The sequence below is a fragment of the Ambystoma mexicanum genome, chromosome 1p (assembly GCF_040938575.1).
Source record: "Ambystoma mexicanum isolate Mex_15411 chromosome 1p, UKY_AmexF1_1, whole genome shotgun sequence".
In the NCBI taxonomy this organism is placed as follows: domain Eukaryota; kingdom Metazoa; phylum Chordata; class Amphibia; order Caudata; family Ambystomatidae; genus Ambystoma; species Ambystoma mexicanum.
In genome coordinates, this window is record NC_090921.1 from 1,333,320,836 (window position 1) to 1,333,343,752 (window position 22,917).

The 22,917-nt window shown below is 47.6% G+C and overlaps 1 long non-coding RNA gene across 6 annotated transcripts in view; it reads right to left on the reverse strand.

The window, feature by feature from the left end:
• LOC138453756 (uncharacterized) overlaps positions 1–22,917 on the reverse strand; it is an 88,591-nt gene that overhangs the window by 36,260 nt on the left and 29,414 nt on the right. For 3 of the 6 annotated variants that reach the window (XR_011260517.1, XR_011260516.1, XR_011260523.1), the window contains exons 2-3: positions 18,516–18,641; positions 18,111–18,201 (exon numbers count right to left, since the gene is read on the reverse strand). This is a non-coding gene — a long non-coding RNA (uncharacterized lncRNA). Of the gene's footprint in view, positions 1–18,110; positions 18,202–18,515; positions 18,642–19,940; positions 20,557–20,776; positions 21,139–22,917 lie in introns of those variants that run through there. The other 3 variants (XR_011260521.1, XR_011260519.1, XR_011260525.1) reach the window with 3 other exon arrangements.

Here is a 22,917-nt window from a genome sequence, read left to right on the forward strand (position 1 = left end):
GTACCACTTTAGAATTGTAGATATTTACCATTATTGATTTTCCTGAGCACAAAGTGCGTTATTGTGATAAGTGTACATAACCTTTGAATATTAATTATATAAAGACTGTGTTTTCAGTAATACAGTGTGTGGACATTCCTTTGTGGGGGCTTGGGGGATACACTGTACTTAAGAACCAGCCTGCATCACCTCCTGAGAAGCTAGGCCTTGATTGCTCGTCCATTGCTACCGTAATAGAGAATCTTGGCTGGGGTCTTCTGTGCCTCTCTTCTACCATATAGGGAGCAGAGGTACAGACACCCCCTACCGGTCTTTACACCTGATGCCTGTGTTTTGTTTCTCCCTGTCTGCAGCGTCAACTGATGAAGAGGGCGGAGAAGGTGCTGTGGAGCACAGCGCCGGGGATCCCACCGCCAGCCGGAGACGCAAGGCCCGGCTCCCCTCCCGTGTTGTCATCTCGTCGGGGAGTGAGGAGTCCGGTGCCGCGTCCCAGGCCGCAGCTGCCGGGGGGAGGTCCAAGAGGCGGAGGTTGCAGTTGGACTCCTCGGCAGCAGAAGGGGCAGCTGGGACCCCACAGGGCCCAACGGGGGAAGATGGCACGGAGTCATCCAGGTTGGTGGGGGGTTTGGTGGAGGAGGGGGCCGCGCAAGCACCAGAGACAGGGTCTGGAGGTGGGGATCCCACTGGTGCTAGTGGTGCAGTGCAGGGCCAGGGACAGGAGGCAGCACAGGCGGCCGCGGAGGTGCCGGTGTGCAATCCTGTCCCCGATCCTGTCCCTGCATCATCTTGCACCAGCAGGGATGCCTACGTCCAGACCCGTTTTCAGGCAGGGGATGAGCTGACGTCAACTGGCCTTCCTCTGCCTGCGGACGTGGCCATCCAGGTCCGGGTTGAGCCTGTCCTGGCTGGTGTGGCGTTGCGTCAACGGGCCATGCGAGGTGACCTGCAGTCTTTTCATGGAGAGACTGCACGTCATCTCGAATGGCTTGTTGACCACGTCAGCCTGCTGGGACAGGTCACCCAGGCCGGATTCCGCTGTCTGATGGGGCTTGCTCCGACCCCCTCCTCAACTGGACCCCCTACGCGCCAGTCGTCCTCTGTGCCATCTTCCCACCCATCAGTCACCTGGGTGCCCTGTGGAGCTGCCTCTGACGGTGCGGCCAGGCTGGTGGAGGAGGCATCCCTGCCACAGTCGGGAGTCGGAGGTCCAGCAGGGGTGGCCAAATCAACAAGTGCACCCCAGCCGGCGGAGGATGTGCAGGCAGCAGGAGGCAGTGCACGGGCAGAGGCAGAGCAGCAACATGGAGGGAGACATAAAGGCTCGGGGCTTTCGACATCGGAGGGGCAGGCATCGGCCGGAGGGCAGGGGGACCCAGGACAGAGAGTGTCTTCCGTGTGGCAGCGGTTGGGCTACGCCATAGGTGCGGAGCGGCGGCGGGCGGAAGAGGCGCGGCTCACAATGGTCAGGGCGGAGAACTCCATGCGGAGGGCCCTGAGGCGGGCCGAGTGCCTCGAGGCAATCCGCAGGGAGTTGGAGGAGGACACAGCGTCGTCCCTGCGGACCCTCGCGGCCATGGAACTGGACCGCCTCCGGGACATCGAACAGGAGTTCGATGATGCCCTGGCCCGGGACACCACTGAGTGAGCCGCTGGACTTGCCCGCCGCCTTTGTATATAGTTCTTTAGTTTTAGGTTTCCTTTCTTTCGTATTATGATTTGGAGTCGACGGACACTGCTCCACTTTTTGTATATAGTTGATTTTTAGGTAGGTTTTTTAGTAGGTTTCCTTTGTTCAGTTGGGCTCATGGACCCTTGTTTTTTTTGTACATAGTTCTTTATTGCATGGAGAATTTTTTACATTTGACTTTGGACATTTTTTTCAATTTGGATTTCCAGTTTTTTTTTTTATGCATGCATGCAGCTTATTTTTTCTCATTCACATTGTAGTTTGTTTTCTTTCTTTAGCATTCTTTATTTTTTTCAATACAATTTTGTTTGCATACTTCAGTGTGTGGTATCATCTCATTGGTTTCATGCATGTCATGTGTGTTTTCCCATTCAATTGCAACCATTGTGTGTGACGGACATGGGTTCATTAGCTTCATGAACATTGGGGGTGTAACATGTGATTTCCATTTCCATGTGGGTGAATGGGTTACTTGGTAGGGCTTTTTGGCTGTGGAGGCTGACCATTACGCACATGATTGGGGATTGTGAGGACCTGGTGGGGGCTGCCCATGGTGGCAGGGGGGTGGTGGGAGACATGAGTGGGGGCCTGGTGGAGGATGCCCCTGCACTGCTGGGGGGTGGGGGTGCAGGGGGACATGAGTGGGGGCCTGGTGGAGGGTGACCCTGGATGCTGGGGGGTGGGGGTGGTGGGAGACATGAGTGGGGGCCTGGTGGAGGATGCCCCTGCACTGCTGGGGGGTGGGGGTGCAGGGGGACATGAGTGGGGGCCTGGTGGAGGCTGCCCATGGTGGCAGGGGGGTGGGGGTGGTGGGAGACATGAGTGGGGGCCTGGTGGAGGCTGCCCCTGCACTGCTGGGGGGTGGGGGTGGTGGGAGACATGAGTGGGGGCCTGGTGGAGGGTGACCCTGGATGCTGGGGGGTGGGGGTGCAGGGGGACATGAGTGGGGGCCTGGTGGAGGCTGCCCATGGTGGCAGGGGGGTGGGGGTGGTGGGAGACATGAGTGGGGGCCTGGTGGAGGCTGCCCATGGTGGCAGGGGGGTGGGGGTGGTGGGAGACATGAGTGGGGGCCTGGTGGAGGGTGACCCTGGATGCTGGGGGGTTGGGGTGCAGGGGGACATGAGTGGGGGCCTGGTGGAGGCTGCCCATGGTGGCAGGGGGTGGGAGACATGAGTGGGGCCTGGTGGAGGCTGCCCATGGTGGCAGGGGTGGTGGGAGACATGAGTGGGGGCCTGGTGGAGGGTGACCCTGGATGCTGGGGGGTGGGGGTGGTGGGAGACATGAGTGGGGGCCTGTGGAGGATGCCCATGGTGGCAGGGGGGTGAGGGTGGTGGGAGACATGAGTGGGGGCCTGGTAGAGGATGCCCATGGTGGCAGGGGGGTGGGGGTGGTGGGAGACATGAGTGGGGGCCTGGTGGAGGGTGACCCTGGATGCAGGGGGGTGGGGGTGGTGGGAGACATGAGTGGGGGCCTGGTGGAGGATGCCCATGGTGGCAGGGGGGTGGGGGTGGTGGGAGACATGAGTGGGGGCCTGGTGGAGGATGCCCCTGCACTGCTGGGGGTGGGGGTGCAGGGGGACATGAGTGGGGGCCTGGTGGAGGCTGCCCATGGTGGCAGGGGGGTGGGGGTGGTGGGAGACATGAGTGGGGTCCTGGTGGAGGGTGACCCTGGATGATGGGGGGGGGGGTGGTGGGAGACATGAGTGGGGGCCTGGTGGAAATTGCCCATGGTGGCAGGGGGGTGGGGGTGGTGGGAGACATGAGTGGGGGCCTGGTGGAGGATGCCCATGGTGGCAGGGGGGTGGGGGTGGTGGGAGACATGAGTGGGGGCCTGGTGTAGGGTGACCCTGGATGCTGGGGGGTGGGGGTGCAGGGGGACATGAGTGGGGGCCTGGTGGAGGCTGCCCCTGCACTGCTGGGGGGTGGGGGGAGACATGAGTGGGGGCCTGGTGGAGGCTGCCCCTGCACTGCTGGGGGGTGGGGGTGGTGGGGGTGGTGGGAGACATGAGTGGGGGCCTGGTGGAGGCTGCCCCTGCACTGCTGGGGGGTGGGGGTGGTGGGAGACATGAGTGGGGGCCTGGTGGAGGCTGCCCCTGCGCTGCTGGGGGGTGGGGGTGCAGGGGGACATGAGTGGGGGCCTGGTGGAAGCTGCCCCTGCACTGCCGGGGGGGTGGGGGTGGTGGGAGACATGCATTGTTGATCAGTAGTGCAGGGTGACATGTGGGTTGGCTGGGGGGCATGCCCATGGTGAATGGGCTGCCTGCGGGACATGGGCAGGGGTGCAGGGTAGTCCCCCGTGGTGTGGGCTGCTTGCAGGGGCCGTGGAGGTTGTGGAGCGTACACCTGGGAGGGCCCACACGGCCAATTCACGTGTAGTACTCCCCAGAACCCCTGAAATACACATTCCCTGCTGGTATCGCGTGTGCAACTTCCCGCGCACCCCTGAAATACATGTACCCTGCTCGCACTGGCCCAACCGCGTGTGTAACTTCCCGCGCACCCCTGAAATACACGTACCCTGCTCGCACTGGGACAATCGCGTGTGCAACTTCCCGCGCACCCCTGAAATACACGTACCCTGCTCGCACTGGGACAATCGCGTGTGGAACTTCCCGCGCACCCCTGAAATACACGTACCCTGCTCGCACTGGGACAATCGCGTGTGGAACTTCCCGCGCACCCCTGAAATACACGTACCCTGCTCGCACTGGGACAATTGCGTGTGGAACTTGCCGTGCACCCCTGAAATACACATACCTTGCTGAAATCGCGTGTCGAACTTGCCGTGCACTCCTGAAATACACATACCTTGCTGAAATCGCGTGTGGAACTTGCCGCGCACCCCTGAAATACACGTACCCTGCTGCAATTGCGTATGCAACTTCCCGCACACCCCATAAATACACGTACCCCGCTTGGCGTTTGCTGTTTGGCAGCCCGGTGAACTGGTCCAGGGTTCGCGCAGCCTTTTGCGATGATTTAGCGATTTTGATGGCTTTTCCTTGCGCGAGGGCGTTCTTGGGGGCGTTACTGGCGCTGCTGCAGGGTCGCTGCGATTCTCTGCGCCAGGGCTGGTTTGGAAGCCTGAAATCCATGAATACGCTGTGCGCGGAAATCGGTTTTAGCGCACGTGCCTGGCGCAGTCAATCGCACGCGGACACCGTGCGCCAGCCACTTGCGACACTTTTCTGCGAAATTCTATGAATTACCCTGTGAGTCTCTAGTCGTTGTAAGTCCTCATTGTTTTCACCAATCTGAGGCTCAGCCTCATTGATTGAGCGACCACAGTTCATGATTACACCTGAAGCACAGCTTGTCATCATAGCCTATTTGTTGCTCAGCCTCTTGATAAATGTCCATAATGCTCCATGTGCCCTCATTATGCCTTTAACGAGAACCTGCTGGGCCGCTTGACTGTCTGAGCTAAGCCTTCATTGATATGTCTACGTTACAATGGGCTGTTTGAACCTCCATTTCCTTCTTTTAAGCTACCAATGACAATTTGCTGGACCGCCTTAGTACCTGTGTATGCAGTGTGCTATGCCATTAATGATAACGTACTGTGTCGCTTTATTGCTTGAGCGACCACGCTTCTAGATTACACTACAACTGTATCATGCTAGCACTGTCTAACTGCTGTCCTACTTATTATTGAAAGTCCTTGCTGACCTTTTGCACTGTGACCCAACACGTCACTCAAGTCATTTTATTGTCCAGCCTACTCTCTGGGAATCTACACAGAGGCCACACAGTGATTTCACCACGTTACCTCTCACAGGGTCACCTATGAGTAATTTAGACTACTAGCCTACATTAGCTGCCTGAATACCTCCTTGATCCAGATTCTTCACTACCTCACGGCCAATCCACTGAACTCCCATTACGACAGACAACAGCATGATATCCAATACCTAAACTTGATAGTGAGTACCCCGATGATGAACCTAAATGTTCCAACACTACTGATCTTACTGCCACCTGGATGTTTCCACGTCAACTACCTTTGTGCTCGACACCAAATAGCCCCCGTTAAGAGATAACATACCTACTCATACCAAGATTTCTACCATTCGCATGGCCTTACTATCTATGCCTCTCAGACTCCGGGACTCTAACTCAATCACACCCACCTGTTTCCTTTCACTGCTCATCCACTCACACCCACTACAGCCTAGGCACATCACAGCCCATCTGTCCCACAAAGAGAGTTACCAACCTATGCCCGACTCAGATATCCTGTGAAGCACTAAGCCGACCATGCCACATCACCACTTGAAATAGAAAAACTAGCACTGTGAACCAGGTTCAGCAAGGCCACTTCCCTAGCCATCACCCCAACAACTAGCAAAATAAATTACTACCTCAGCCACAGAACCAGTAGAACTAGAACCTCCACTAAGACTACCAAATCTAATGCCACCAGGTCAAAGGACAAACTCCCCTCCAACACCACTGCGCAATGCCCATCCTCGAGTCCTAACACATCTGACATCTGTTCTCGGCCCTCTAGCCCAACCATCAAAGCCCAAGAGCAAAATAACCTCAGCAAAGAAAATAAGGTAATACGAGGAGCACTCAATAACGCTAGGGGTCTCTCCCTGCACATGCCCTAGACATTGCAGGCTGCATCATAACTAAGAAAGTGGACTTTATGGCAATTACCAAAGCTTGGGTTCACCTTGCTTGCGCTAGCAGTTCCAGAAAAATTACATGATCTGCAGATCAGACAGACCCACAGCCAGAAGGAGGGGGTAGCTATTATTGCCAAAAATACCCTCAACATTCGAGAGTTACCTAACACAGAGTTCCACTCTGGTGAAATACTCTCAGCCAAAATGACCTCATCACACACAGCCACACTAAATATTCACTTGATATATAGGCCCAGGGCTCCACACTATCATTTGAGGACGATGTAGCCCAACTTCTTGCAACTAAGACTACACCTAGCTCCCAAACCCTACTTCTGGGGGACTTCAACTTAGGCTTTAACGATCCCAACAACAACAATGCCTTAGTGCTTACAAACTATCTTGGCACTAGGCTTCAAACACCGGATAATCCAACACATACTGGTTAGCTGACTAACTGCAATACTGACCTAACTTCCAATGCCCGCTGCCCATGGTCAGACCACCACCTCATCACCTTCAATATCACCAAGAAACTAGGGACCAACAAGGCCCCCCTTAGTGGCTCCAGCTGCCCTATCTAGAAATAAACAGGTCATCACTGAAAATAACATACTACCACTACTACTCCTAATCACACCACATCAAACCCTAGTCAATGACGACCTATACACTATGGATGACCTCTACAACCATATTGTACTGGCAGCCATCGACAAAGTTGCACCACTGTCCATGTGTAAACTCAAACCAGCAGCCCACCTCAAGTCCTGGTTCACGTCAGCTCTAAAGGCTCTGAGAAATGCCAAAAGAACAGCTGAGGCCAACTGGTACAAAGTACCAAATGACAAAATAAAATTCACTACAGCAGCCAAAAATTTCAAACAGGCAGTTATCCAAACGAAAAGCTCTACATACAATGATACAACAACTTAACGCCAAATAAGGTGCAAAGGAACTTTTCACCATCCTGATAGAATTGGAATATCCAGTACCACCACAAGAAATCTGCAACTAAAATATAAACTGGTGCACTGGCATTCAAAACGCACTCTGACAAAATTGTCTTCCTTCAATCTAAAATTGATATAAAAAAAAGCGACCATTAAATTTGATCTACCTCTGACGCAGTCTCCTACTCATTTGAATAAGAACTCAGCGCCACAATTTGAATTTACCCCATCTCCAACTCTGAAGTCACAAAAATCATTGCCAGCTTCAAACCATCAAGGTGATGCCTGCCCCGCGGCGGTTATCAAGGACCACGCGCCTTACCTAACCCCCTTCATCACTAGTCTTATCAACACCTCCTTCGAAAGCAGCACTGTCCCATCCAACCTCAAAAATGCATGGATGCGACCTCTACTATAAAAAAAAAACATCACTTGACCCTGACATACCGACTAACTATGGACCAATTACAACAGTAACCTTCCTACCCGATCGAGCAGCATATCTCCAGATCCAAAACTATCTGGAAGTCAATAACCTCCTTGGCCTACGTCAATCAGGATTCCACCCTAGACATGGCACAGAAACTGCACTCCTGGATCTGAATATTCAAAATGGTCAAAGCTCAAAGATAAAAAGGTAAACCGGCCCTGCTCCTCCTCCTTGACCTTTCGGCTGTGTATGAACTGGTCAACCATAAAATACTTTGTAAACACCTCCTCAGCAGCAATTTCTCACTGGAAGACATCTAATGAATACAATCCTTCCTTTTGGACGGATCGACACGTGTATTCTCACCTAGCGCAGCAGCCCAGCCACGTGTGGGGTTCCTCAATGCTGCTGTCTCTCTCGGACACTATACAACATGGTTACAAAACCACTATTTAATTGTCTGGATAATTTGGGTGTCACCTACACTAACTATGCTGATGACACCCAAATCCTCATTCCCATCACTGGCTCACATGATACTGATTCAGCATCTCTCAACGTTATTTATCACACCATCCAAACTTGGATGGCCTACAATGGTCTGTGCTTGAATGACGAGAAGACCAAAATTCCTCCTCCTCCTAAGGTCGCAACTCAGCCTCAACAATCTCAATGACTCCTTTAAAGCCTTCAATATAGACGGCAACACTATTGAAGTCTCCAAGTTAGTAAAAAGCCTATGCTTCTACCTGGGCTCTGCCTTGACCTTAACTAAACAAGTTAATGCTACAGCGTCAGCTGCTGGTTACACTTCCAAGCTGGTCAATGCCTGCAGACCATTCTTCTCACCAGACAGCTGCATCACACTAGCTAGGGCACTTATCCTGTCAAAATTGGGTTACTGCAATATACTATACGCCGGAACCAAGACCCAAAACATCAAAAAAGTGACAGGTTATCCAAATGAACGCCCTTAGGGCAGCCCTAAACATACAGAGAAACTCACACATCTCAACGACTAGAAGGAACATCCACTGGCTTCCTGTTCAAGAGCGCATCCACTTTAAAACCCTCACATTTTCATGGCCTCTATATACCTGGCTGACAAAGTTTCTAGATCCCAATCCAATAAACCTACACACTCTACTCACCTGCACCTGCTCTCCACACCCATATTCAAACTTCAGAAAGCTGGATCCAGTAGCTTCCCATCGATAACCGCTTGACACTGGAATACCCTGCCTGCCAAACTTAGATCAGAAGACTCGTTCTGGACCTTCTGAAAACATGGCTCTTTTCGTTGGAAACACAAAACTAAGCCTCCCTAAACTACCCGCTAGCGCGTAACACAAGCAACACCTTAAAGCTGACTTTACCTCTCGCACAGCTCATTTTATTCTCTCCTTAGCGGACATCACTATGTAACCACAATTGTACTATCTTGTATTGTTCCTGGATGATCGACACTTGTATAACTGCGTAACTTGTGACCAACTCTGTAATGATGCAACGTGTACCTATGCATAACCATTGTAAGAAAAGCACACAGATGCCTGCGGGTTGGGTGCGCTATATAAATGCAAAAATAAATAAAATATATGTTCACATAAAACGTTGCCAGTAAGATAGCAATTAGGTTTTTCGCCTTTTTTTTAAAAAAAAAAACATGTTCTTTATAACAAGATAGTCACTCTACACTGTACACTTTTGACCCAAAGGTCCCCCTAAGAAAGATGTACCTGGCATGGGCCCCCGTATACACATGGACTCCAAAATGTTTATCAGTTTCAAACAGTTACCGCATACTGGTGTAGAATAGTGCCCCAAATGGAGGTGTGGGTGCCAAACACTAAATTCTTTCAAATTCATTGCTTTCAATAACTCAAATTAGGGGACACATATTTGTAAACATAGCATTTGTAATGTTTTGCTACAATACAGACTACTTCACTAAAAGTAGTGTTGGATATTTATTTCCCACAAAAGAAAACAGCCAGTAATGTTTGACATGTAACTGATGTAACAAATTGTTTCTCAAGTACAACAAACTTTGAGATGACTATCCATGCAGTCACTTGCAAGTTGGACAGCGACACATTGGAGAACTAGTAGGAAGGGTGGGCCCGTCTTTCAACAGCCAGCCTGTTACTATTGGGATACATTTTTGCAATAGCCAACTGCAGGTTTTCTTCCACATCCAGCTTTGACGGATATTTAGTCTTCAGGGCTGCAAGTGCTGAGAACCCAATATCGCAAAGGTACAAGGTGCTGAAAGGTAACAGTACATTGAGGGCACATTTGGATAAAGTTGGAAACTCTGCAGACACATTTTGCCAAAATCCACCCAAAGACAAATTTTTGAATTGGCTCTCCAGTAGGCGGTCACTATGAAGCACCATTAGTTCCTCCTGGGGGTGTATTGGGAGGTGGGCCTCTACGTTTGCTAAGAAAGGCTGAACCACCGAGTCACTGACATTACAATTGTCCTCTGGAAAGAACTTTTGAAACTGGTTCCTAGATGGTTTCCTATTCAGCAACACATGAAAGGTCCTACTCCGTCTCCTCAAGAGCATATGCTAATAATGGAAGTACATCGGTAATGCAGACATCATCCCATGTCCTCCAAAGCCTAGCTTCTTCTTGAATGCTGATATATTTGCGTTCATAGCAAATGATGTGGTTTCTGTGCCTGGCAAGGAAAGGTTTAGAAAATGTAGCATTTTAAAGATGTAGTCATGGTAAGCTAATAGTACGGCCAGTGTGAATCACAGAGGCTCTAAACCTTGGAGAAAGTGCACTTTGTTCCTGAGTTCATAAATGAGACTTAAAATCTTACCCCTGGAGAGCCCCCTGACCTCTGTGTGAAACAACAAAGCATCATGTTCAGCTCCCATTTCTGCACATAATGTGGCAAACGAACGGGCTCTTGTGGGGTGCATCTTAATAAATGTACAATCTTTACAACACAAGTCAGCACCTCTAAGAGTTCATTCCCCATATTGCGCACAGGCAAAGCTTCCCGGTATGTCATGCAGTGTGTCCACAATATATGCGGACTACTTCCAACCCCCAGCTATAGCACCACACATTGAAGGAGAACCATCCGTGTAAATACCAACACATGCCTCCCACTTTAGACAGTGGGAACTTAGGAAGTTGTTAATGTCAAAGACTTCGGAAAACTGTGGTGTCAGACATAGGGATACTTTTTAATTTCTCTGCTGCACAGTCACCAAGCATTACCTGGTTGACAGCGAGAATTTTTGGCAGAATCACTTTCTCAGGATCTGTAAAAGGCTTTTTGTTTTTGGCCTAATACTACATTGTGTACTAAGAGGCCACATTTATACCAGTGTCTTTTTGCTTTTGTTATGCCTTGCAACTTCAGTACAAAGAAAAACCTGGTATTTTTTGCTAAATGGGCATGTTTTGCTTCCAAATGCTGCTTTAATTTTAGTTGGCTCCAGGTTGTCATTTGCTAATGTAACGTCACAAACCACACTGCGGCTTACTTCTCCAGCAACTGTGATCCATGTGAATCCAAAGTCCAAATAAGAGACATAGTTCCATGCTTTTGCATTTCTTTTGTCTGTCTCCACCTCCCCTTCTGCTTTTCATTTGAGATTCCTACCATCTTTGTGCACTAGGAAACGAGCCGGTCGTATGTGATATTCCTGCATTTTAAAGCCCGAACCCAAAAAAACACTTTTTTCTGCCGTTTGTGTTGGCTTTAAAATGCGGTTGTAATATCACATACTGCCCCCTTTCCTTCCCCACCCTCTCGCGCTCATTCACTCGTTAATCAGGGGGTTTAACCCCCCTCAATCCCACATTTCCCCACCCGCCATCACATCCCCACTAACATGCATCATCTCCACACCTACCCATATAGGCGCACACACACACACACGCCCCCACACCAAAACTCACCCCCCGACGACACAGAGCCCGTCAGCCACTGCGCACACTTGTGCGCGGCAGGGGTTTGACAAGTATGACCGTTCGATTTAGAAAGACCGCTCTGTGCGATCACAGAGGAGTCTTTCGAAATCTTTTTTGCCCATCAGTACAGCGAAAAAAAGATAATAATTTCACTTAGTACCAACGACCCATTTTACAAAGGATCACAAATCTGAGAAAACATTGCAAACCAGGAGACCAAGTAGAATACCAAGTCTCACAGCCGCTCCATTATACCCAGCTTGGGTTGTGAAGTTACTCCAGGTTTAAACAGATTAAATCATGTATTCAAAGTAATACAATTCTTCCAATAACTGAGTCTTTTCTTGTTTTTCAAAAATAATGATTTATCGAAGAAACAAAAATTAGAACAATCACTAATGTATTCTTAGTGAGGAAGCAGTTGCCACAGCTCATAGGTGAATCAGACTCAATGTGCCAGTGCATTTCGGAAAACAATTTCCTTCGTCAGGGCAAGTCTATGGTTGTTCAAGTTAATCAAATCCACAACTGAATATTCGCAACATAACGTATAATAGAAAATATAACACATCACACCACATAACTGTCGGGGTGATTATCCCGAGGTCGGCTGAGCCGTCCACGGACCTCTGGGCTGGAAGGTCCCAACTCCTCCCGTGCTTCTGTGAATGAGTATGAGACACACACAAGGAGCAAGGTGGTTCTGCTGTTTATTATAACAGCGGCAGGGATGGGTCTTGGATCGTACGCGTCCGTCCAGACTCTCAATCTTGGTGGGGCTCGCAGGCCCTTTTACAGCAGTATGACGCACTACTTGCATCACCTGGGAAAGTTAGCAAAAAACCTATTGCCACTTTGGATTGGTTCCCCGAGTGGTAGGGTTAGTATAGGATACATATAGAGAGGAATATTAGTGGTTAAGGATGAGTCAGGTGTTATACTTGGGCTGTCCCTACTATTAGATACTTGAAAATCGTTACAAGAAGAACCCTGATGATTGACTAATGTTAGTGGCGTCAGTGATGAGTCCCCCCCGTGTTCCGATTGGTCCTCTCGCGAGCCCCCAAGCCTGGGACCATCGTCGTACCCAGCTCGCGGTGCACCGGTCACTAGCAACAATGTGTAACTATGTGTTTGTGCAGACAACGTACGGGTCTGCTCATAGGCTTGTGAGCAGGTTGTTCCCTTAGCCGTAGGTGTCCATCTTGCTGCTTCGCTGTTGCAACCTGTGTCCCAGACGTGGGACCCTGGCGACTTCTGTCTCGTGGGTCTGGCACCTTGTCAGATTGGCTTGGTCACGTGTGGAGAGACTGTAGCTGGAGCGGAATTCTGCACATTTAGAATTGTATTTCATTTCTGCGTGCTTGGCTTTTCTTACAGGTGAAACCTTGCCGCCGGCTGGTAGCATACGAGTTGCAACATCGTGGCCTTGGCTATGAGCTCTCGCTGGGGCTCGTTCTGCGTGATCAGCACTTGTATTCTTGCTCTGAGAGAGTTTTCATGCTGAGGCTCTTGCTTGCGGCCTACTCGGACCTAGTTCATGGGTGGTGATGCATAATCCATGGTACGGAGGTCGCGGTTTGACATGGCGTCACAAGCAACGTTAGGTCTACATGATGGGGTCATCACAGGGCGAATGGTGGGAGAAGCGTCAGCAAGCGTATACGCGAGTTCTTCAAGCGTCTTGCGTTTCTGCATTACTATAAAAGAGTGTGTGAAAAATAACAACGATGCACGTCAGTGGGTGTGTCAGTCACCTACGTCATAGCACTGAATATGTTCTTCGTGTAGGCTGGTGCGTTGAGTGACCAGTGTGCATGGTGGCACGTGTGTTCTTGGCAGTTGGCTAGGTCGTTGTGGCATCTCTAACGATGTGGATGCTTGTGGCTGTTTTAGTCGAGTTCATCCATGCCGCAGGTGTCGGCTTGAGTCGGACAGGCTGGTGGGCATATCCTTACGTTCCTGAACTAGGGTATTTTGTCATCTGGTAGATACGACGAACCCGTCCCGTGGGGGGTGCCTGGGCCGCAATCCTCTAGGCCATGGTCGTGATGAGATTGGGGGGAGCTGGTTCTCCCATTCTCCCACTTCATACCATTACTTTGAGATTTCAACAATGGGTGGAGTACCGAAAGGGATAAAAAAAAATAGAAAAAATGAAGGTCTAAGTATATGTTTCACTGCTCCTAATGTATGGCAAAAAAGGAAAAACTCTAATCAATTACCTGTTTAGTGTGGCACGCCTTGTGCAGCAACAATACGGGATTGGAAAAAATACTGAAAGCTGTTAATGACGTTCGTACAGAGTTCACGATGCAAAGTAGGAACAGACAGATCTGACCGCTCTACGGCAAATTTAAAATAAAAACCGCAATCAATAGATGTTTGAATATGATGGACAAAAGGTCCCTGGTGGGTAGTGGACGTACCATATAGAGCATGAGTGGTCAAGGATCCCCCGTGTGCAGACGAGCGAAGTCTCCGACTGCCGCGTTCAAGCGTTGCTAAGGCAACGATGCTTATGAATCCCACGTGATCGCCTTGCGTCCCAATCGGGCGGCACGGCTGACAGAAAATGATGTTGTAGGGCTCATGTGCCTAATTAGAGGCAAAACCAAACATTTATAAGGCTTCATATTGTAATTCCACAACATAATGTCATCAATCAACGTACAAAAAAAACAATGATCGAAGTGGACAAAATACTATGTAAATCGGAAGAGAGTGCTCGTACCACAGAAGGAGAGAACCCAAATGACCAATATGTGTTATAGATCATTGGGGCAACATTGTCGCGGAAGGTGTCACCGCAAGGCAGCACCTTGGGTCCCAGACATGGAGTCCAGGACATGTGACAAGGTTGCAATGGCATGATTGCAATGGCAGTTCGAAGAGAGATTAAGAAGCAAAAATACTGGATAAAGCTTTAGAATTGAATTAATGAACATACACACAAATTCTTGAGCAATAATCATCCCAGAATCCAGAACACATTACCTAAAATCCATAAATATTTGATCAAACCACCTGGAAGACCGATAGTTGTAGGCTTGGACAGTATCAACCAACCACTAGGCGTCTACATTGATTTCTTCCTGCAACCACTGATACAGAAAACCCCCACTTACACTCGCGATACTACCCATTTTTTTCAGAAACTTAATTCCATGTCTTTTCAACAGAATCACCTGATGTTTACTATTGACGTCAAAAGTTTATACACTTCAATACCACATGACGTTGGAATCGAATCAGTCGAATGGTTATTACAAACACCAGAAGTCCGAGCACAGAAAGAATTTATACTAGCTCTTCTTCAATTCATCGCTGAGAATTCATATTTTCAATATCGAGATCAGTTCATTCTACAGACCTCCGGTAGATCAATGGGCGCCACTATGGCGCCTACATATGCCTATTTGCTTTATGTACAAATTTGAGATGGACTATATACTTAAACAAGAATGGAGCAAGGACATCCATCTCTGGACACGATACATTGATGATATCTTTGGAGTTTGGACAAGCACTAAGACAGCATTTGATGCCTTTTTTAGCACCTTAACATCGACAAGCGCATACAATTTACCAGAGAATCATCACGTGACACGATCACTTTCCTTGATGTTACGATAGAGAAGAAAGAAACTGGCTACAGCACTACCCTTTTTCGGAAGATTACTAATCGTAACAACTTGCTACATCGTCGGAGTTTTCATCAGCCTAGCCGTCTCAAGAATCTTGTATACAGCCAATTATTACGTGTTAAAAAGATTGTCAGTGACCCGGAAGATTGCATATCTAAACAGCTTGAGATGAAAGAGAAATTTCTAGCACGTGGCTATAAGCGAGAGGAATTGGACACAGCAGCCCAAAGTGCTAATACTGTAGACCGTGATACTCTACTGTTCGCCCCCAAGAAAAGAAAGGGGGAACTCACATCACCAGTATATGTTTCTAAATTTTCTGTTCAAAGCAACAAAATAAAGAAAACTATCAAGAAACATTTAAGTATCTTCAAGAATGACACAAGGGTACAAAATCTATTTAGTGAACCGCTGGTGTTTGCCTACCAGAGAAACAGGAACCTCAGGGATGAATTAGTGCAAACAAGACCGCCATCCAAAGAAGCAATTACACAACGCACCGGCACCTTCCCCTGTCTCCACTGCACCAAATGAAATTCGGTAATTAAAAGGCAATGTCATTTACCATCCACGCACAGGCAAGAAGATTTTTCTCAGAACATATGGCACCTGTGACAGTGCCAATATCATCTATGGCATCAAATGCCCTTGTGGGAAATATTATGTAGGCCAATCCACTAGAACGGCCAAAACACGGTGGAATGAACAAACGGTCCTGTATCCGTAACGCTAATCCCAATTGGGCTGTAGCCCGCCATTGGGCTGAAAACAGCCACAACTTGACACAAATAAGGTTCCTGATCCTCGAAGTTCTGACCAGAAACAACCCACATGAAGATTTGGGCCTGTGGCTCAATCGAAGGGAAACTTTTTGGATTGACAAACTTGGCAGTCTAGCCCCGAATGGCCTCAACGAGGAAATCAACTACCACTGTTACATTTAAAATCTAATGGATTTCCTGATACACTCAATGTTTTGATTGTTTTTGTACTCCTGCACAGTTGGTGTAATTTCTATTTACCATTGTTTTCCATGATGCATTATGAGTATTCATCTTACTTGCATTCTATTTTTGTTTCTTAATCTCTCTTCGAACTGTCATTGCAATCATGTCATTGCAACCTTGTTGCATGTCCCGGACTCCATGTCTGGGACCCAAGGTGCCGCCTTGTGGTGACACCTTCCGCGACAATGTTGCCCCAATGATCAATAACACATTAGTTATTTGCGTGCTCTCCTTCTTTGGTACGAGCATTCTCTTCCGATTTACATAGTATTTTTTCCACTTCGATCATTATGTTTTTTTGTACATTGATGACATTATGTGGAATTACAATATGAAGCCTTATAAATGTTTGTTTTTGTCTCCAATTAAGCACATGAGCCCTACATCATCATTTTCTGTCAGCCGCGCGTCCGATTGGGACGCGAGGCGTTCACGTGGGATTCATAAGCATTGTTGCCTTAGCAACACTTGAACACGGCAGTCGGAGACTTCGCTCGTCTGCACACGGGGGATCCTTGACCACCCGTGCTCTATATGGTACGTCCACTACCCACCAGGGGGGACCTTTTGTCCGTCATATTCAAACATCTATTGATTGCGGTTTTTATTTTACATTTGCCGTAGAGCGATCAAATCTGTCTGTTCCTACTTTGCCTCGTGAACTCTGTACGAACGCCATTAACGGCTTCCAGTATTTTCTCCAATCCCGTATTGTGGCTGCACAAGGCGTGCCACACTACACAGGTAATTTGAGTTTCTCCTTTTTTGCCATACATTATGAGCAGTGAAACATACTTACACCTTCATTTTTTCTATTTTTTTCTTATCCCTTTCAATACTCCACCCATTGTCGAAATCTCAACGTAATGGTATGTGGTTTGTTCTTATCATGCATTTTTTGATGCGTTATATTTTCTATTATACGTTATGTTGCGAATATTCAATTGTGGATTCGATTAACTTTAACAACCATAGACTTGCCCTGACAAAGGAAATTGTTTTCCGAAATGCATTGGGACATTGAGTCTGATTCACTTATGAGCTGTGGCAACTGCATCCTCACTAAGAATACATTAGTGATTGTTCTAATTTTTGTTTCTTTGATAAATCATTATTTTTGAAAAACAAGAAAAGACTCAGTTATTGGAAGAATTGTATTACTTTGGATACATGATTTATTCTGTTTAAACCTGGAGTAACTTCACAACCCAAGCTGGGTATAACGGAGCGGCTGTGTGACTTGGTATTCTACTTGGTCTCCTGCTTCACATTAATTTGTGTCAGGGTGTCTCCCGACTGTTCACAGCCAGCTCATGTACAATTTTTTGAACAAAACAAAACTACTACAATCTTGCACTATTTAATCTAAGCATTTTTATCTATTGGTGCCCACTCATTTTTCTTTTTGAAAACATTGCAAACCCCCACTTAAGTGTATGTCACGTTAGTTTTTAAAAACCATTCCAAGTTTTCAAAAATGAAAAATGCCTTAAAAAAAAACTATTTCCAATGGCAAACACCACCAAGTTTCAAAGAGAACCACGTAAAAAGCTTATGAGGAAAAAAGCCCCTTGTAAAAATGAGTCAAATATTGGTTGGATAAAAAAAGGAAAGAAAAAGAAAAAGAAAGAAAATTGATATAAGTCTCAGAAGACTCCCTGTTAAGACCTAGCTTGAATTTCTTTTTGAATTGTGGTCCTGGACTAGGCCACAGATGTTGAAAAAACTATATCTGGAATCACATTGCACTGGGCCGATATAAACCTTTAGCACTTCTACTCAACTAATGGTACATACGGAAAAGAAATCCTTACCTGCCTGTGTGACTGGGTCAAGTGTTCACTGGATTTTTCTTGCCTAGACACAGGTGGTTTGGTTGATACACCGACACTTGGAGCAATGCTGCTGCAATGAAACCCAATAGTTAGTCAAGGAGAGTTCAAAATTAAGATTAAGAGCAGGTGCTAAAACCAGCTTCTGGGTGTTAGGCATCAGCTAGTAAGCAGGACCTAACGCTGGGAAACCAGGAGAGAGTAAAAAGCGCACTGTAAATGCAATTCCCACATGAGACGAACATTCAGTACCCCAGAAACTGGACATGAGAAAGGAACAGCCTCAAAAATAGGTTTGCAATCCCTTATTGTGACTCCCAACTACACCTTTTGCACCACCTTTACCCACAGCAAAATACCGTTTTAAAAAAAAAAAGGCATCCTTGCCTTCCGCAAGTCCTACTACAGATGTCAGGATTTTTGATGATGCCAATGTTGCTGGGAACTTTGCCGTCCTAGATGGGATGATAGAGCCAATTTGTGTTCCTGCAATTGAAGAGCCAATTTGTGTTCCTGCAATTGAAAAAGTACAATAAAGAAAATATTAAAGACGTACCAGATTGACCGTACCAATATTTGCACACTACACTCTGCCAGTCAGCACACATCCTCCCCCACACACAAAAGGGACCTAGGGTGCAGAGACCTATCGGGAAATCTCCAAAGTTCCCTATAGGCCAGTCCACGCCAGCTGGCAGAGAGAACAGAGCAGCCAGAGCACATACCTGAAAACGTGACGCATACTCAGTCACAGAGACAAAAAGATGACAGAGCGAGAGAAAGAGCATCAGCTCATTTTACCCTTTCTATTCCCTGCCTAGAATAGTTGAGAAGTCCAGCCTGCTGGCATTCCAATCATTCATCTACATATCTTACATAGAATCCAACATGGTAGTGCTTAACCCACCGACCTAACTTTCTGAAACATCGAGTGAAAGCCATTTAGCTTTTACTGCAGTTCGGTGACAGAGCTAAAGTAGAAGCAAACTGACAGGGCTGCCGTGCCAGATACAAGGGCTCCTGACTTCTCTGCAACATATGGTGCCCCATGCAGGCAAACGCCTGGCACCCACGGCAGGAAGATATACATGAATTCCACTTTAAATCACTTCTATGGCAGTGGTGCACCCAAAGGACTGTTGGTAATGCAGTGATTTTTAGTACATCAAGGGATGCATAGACTCGCTCTATAGTAGATGGCTATCGGGGTAGCTCAGCAGGTTGACAGACCATTGCTGAGAGGTTATACATGCAAAAACTTGCTAATCAAATGACTTCTTGCAATTACTTATAAAAAAAGGAAGTGCTGTAAAATGTATTTGGCCAGGGGATGGGTTGGGCTGGGCAATGGGTTGGGGTATTTCTGACTCTAGTGAAAATCAAAAGTTGGCACCCCTGAACCCACAGTTTGATTTCTTAATAACTTCTGTCAGCACAACAGAAGCATTTGTGATTAATCAGTTTGACAAACATAACATCTTTATAAAAATATAACCTGTGATAAAACACAAAACAAGGGGCACACAAATTACAGATTATTGGCGTGGATATACATATATATATAAATCAATAACATTTCAAAGAAAACTAGTGAATGCAAGTTTTGGCAGCATTTTTGAGTTTGGAAATGTATTTATTTTATTTACTGTTTGCTTGTAGGTGCTTATACAATAAGAAAATACTGTTTCAAAGTGCCCACAGGGAAACGGTATGACTTTCTCCTATGAATGTGTTAAATGCACATTTGAACAACAATAAAGCACCCAGCATGTAGAATGCCTGCTTTCAATAGAGATGCCCTCCTCTGCCCACCTCAGTGATGTTCATGGCCCATTGGTTCCTGTGGTGTCCCTTTCAGGACAGATGAAAACAAATAGGATGAGCAAACAGAGCCAGGACATGTGCAAGTGACGGCTGGGGAAAGGAGCGCAGCGAAGATTAGGTCACCGAGCCCCTGCTTCCCTCTGCAAAGCTGGGGGCTTGGTAAAGCCTGCTCAGACATCTGAAACCGGATCTTGAACCTGGCCAGAGCATCAGAGGGGTGACGAGGCAGAGGGGCAGCCAAAGCAGGGGGACCAGTGTTGTATGATATCCAGCTCCCCCACAGCAGACTGATTGAGCCCAGCAATCAGCCGTAGGGGAGCCAGATATCATAACACTGGCAATGCGTGCTTCCGTCCCGCTCGCCTCCTTTCCCCGTGACTCCCAGCATTGCAGTGATCCAGCCCCCTGCTCGTCTTCTCTATGCACACGTCTGCCTTCATGAGTCCACAGGGAGAGCAGAGGGACCGGGAAAGGCCTGAAACACCATGGTGGAGGGGGGAGCTGAGAAGCAGAATCCCTTATCTGGCAAGAAGACGATGGCACCACCAGCAGGAAGCAACAACCCATCTGCATGCGCAATCCAGATGCAGGAAAGCGCGCGTCCAGGCTGCGTTTATTTCCTGTTTTGTGGCCACGCCCCATCACGTTGCACTGACTGAGCAGGTGCATGAGGGGCCAGTGGCTTGCCATGCACAGTTAAATGCGGCAAAAATATATATTTTCTCGCTGTCCTGGATAACACATCCCTCCCCAGGCATGTGGCCGCACAACAGATTGAAGACCTCTGCATATATTATGGCTAGTTTTAAGGCGAAATACTCAACTGGTATCTTGCTGGCAGGACTTTGTAGGAGTTTTCACTGTATGCTAGCATAGTATACAGGCATTTTGTCAGTGAGACAACAGAGGGAAATGAAGGAACTCTGTCCTATACAGGCAGACAGCCGAAGAAATGCCGGGGGCAGGGGAAGGCGCAAATCAAGAGATATCTTGTAGTACAGACTGACTCTGGCCAGTACAGCTCAATCCACTGCCTGGCAGCATTAGGCGATAAAGCTAGGCACATCTCCCTGCAATGTTCAAAATCAGAACCCTTCACCTCGTAAAGGCAGTAAAATCATGGCAAGTGAACTTCATGCCTTTGTGCCCCCGCCCCCCGCTCTTCATCCAGAGCCGGTGTTGTATGCTATCCTGCCTCCCATGGTAGATTGTGGGAGGCAGTGTTGGCAATCTTCGGAGTCACGCCCACTTGATGGCTCCAGCCATACATGCAGCACGAAAAGAAAAGCTAATGTCATAGCCCGCCTACAGCCCGCCCTCCAACATCTCTGTTCCTGGGATTGGCCAGTGATCTGCGTAGCTCCACCCCTGTCCTAAAGTGCCCGTGTCTATCATTTAAGCAGTTCTCATATGCAGTGTTGACAGGTGCGCTTATTATAAGCGACTTTGGGATTCTTTTTGCCTAAAGTCGCTTATAATATTGGAAGGTCGCTTGTCGCGGTTTCTGTCCGCTTGTTTGAGCAGATGTGGGCGTGTAATTGGGCTTGTTTGCAAGGCAGCCAAACCCATTACACGTCGCAGCTCCACATCTCGTCCTGCACGGGAATGTGAAGCGGGTTCAGTAATAACCCCCCTGGAGCCGCGTAGTGTCCTTAATGGCCTGCAATTACACCTTTGTCTTCCTCGAGGGCTTCTCTCTCCTTTAACACATGCTTAGACATTTGGCACTGATGGGGCATTCGCATCTGAAAGGCCACTCACGGATCCTTACCTCAGTGCCCCATCAATACCAAATGCCCGAAAATGTGCAGAACAGAAAGCCTCTTATGAAAGGAAGCCATGAAAAAGGATTGTTCTGCATTTTTCACAATAGCCAGCAAGAAGTTTCTGACAACCATTTCAACACAGTAGTGGAAAAAGAAAATGTAGTTCCGACATGCATTACTTCGCATTGTCATACTTCCAGTTTTCCATTAATTCAGCAAAAAATAAAGCTGAACCAAAAATCTTTTGACTGAGCATTTTATTTCTCGGAATTGATATATTACATGGTTGCTTTGGTAGATTGCAAATATAATTATCAGAGCGCTCAGTTACCATCCCATGCGTGAGGGAGCCATCCAGTCCAGGATTCTGCTATTTGACCGTTTTCCCCCACATTTAATTTAGGAAAACTACAAGTCCCAGAATTCCAATCAAAAACAGGACTGGATGGCTTTCCCGCAAATGGTAATGGAAACGTTTAGGGCTCTGCTCTGTATGGCAATTCTAATTTGGGCCTTGAAATACAAAATGTAATGATTTTTTACAAGGTGCAGCATGAAATATATGTGTTGTATTGCCCAAACTGTACAGTGGGTTAACATTCCAGCTTCACTGTTTAAACTGTGTGATCCTGGGCAAATAAACCCTTCTAGTAAACAGCACTGGCCTGAGCAAAGCTAACATTAATTTCCCCCCCTTTTTGTGCCAGTCACAAATGAGCCTTCCAGAGTACTGCCACAGCAGGAAATGGGAGAATCTTTGCTATGCCCTGTTATGCTATGTCTTGTATAGCATACAGTCTATCACTGTCACGGTTTCTTGGAATTTCAGGATCTACAGGAGGAGTGGTATGGGGCTAATTTAGGAGCAGGCAAGGTTGCTTTGTAGCACTGTTTTATGACTGCAGATATGAGAAGACGGGACTCTCTGTATTCATTTAGTGAGCTGTCTGGAGCAGTAGACAATTTAATATGATATGATACGGCATTTGTAACGCGCCTATACACAAGTGTTTCAATTTGCGTTAACGTAAATTGTTTGATTGTAGTGCAGGCCGGACTGGTGTTTGAGGAGTGTGGAGGATTGAGTTTGTGCATCTGTGGTGAGCTAGGGTACTAGGGATGTTCAGTTTGGACACCTGCCTTCTGGTGGTGTACATTATATTGTGTAACCTGTGCTGTTTCTATTTAACACAACTTAA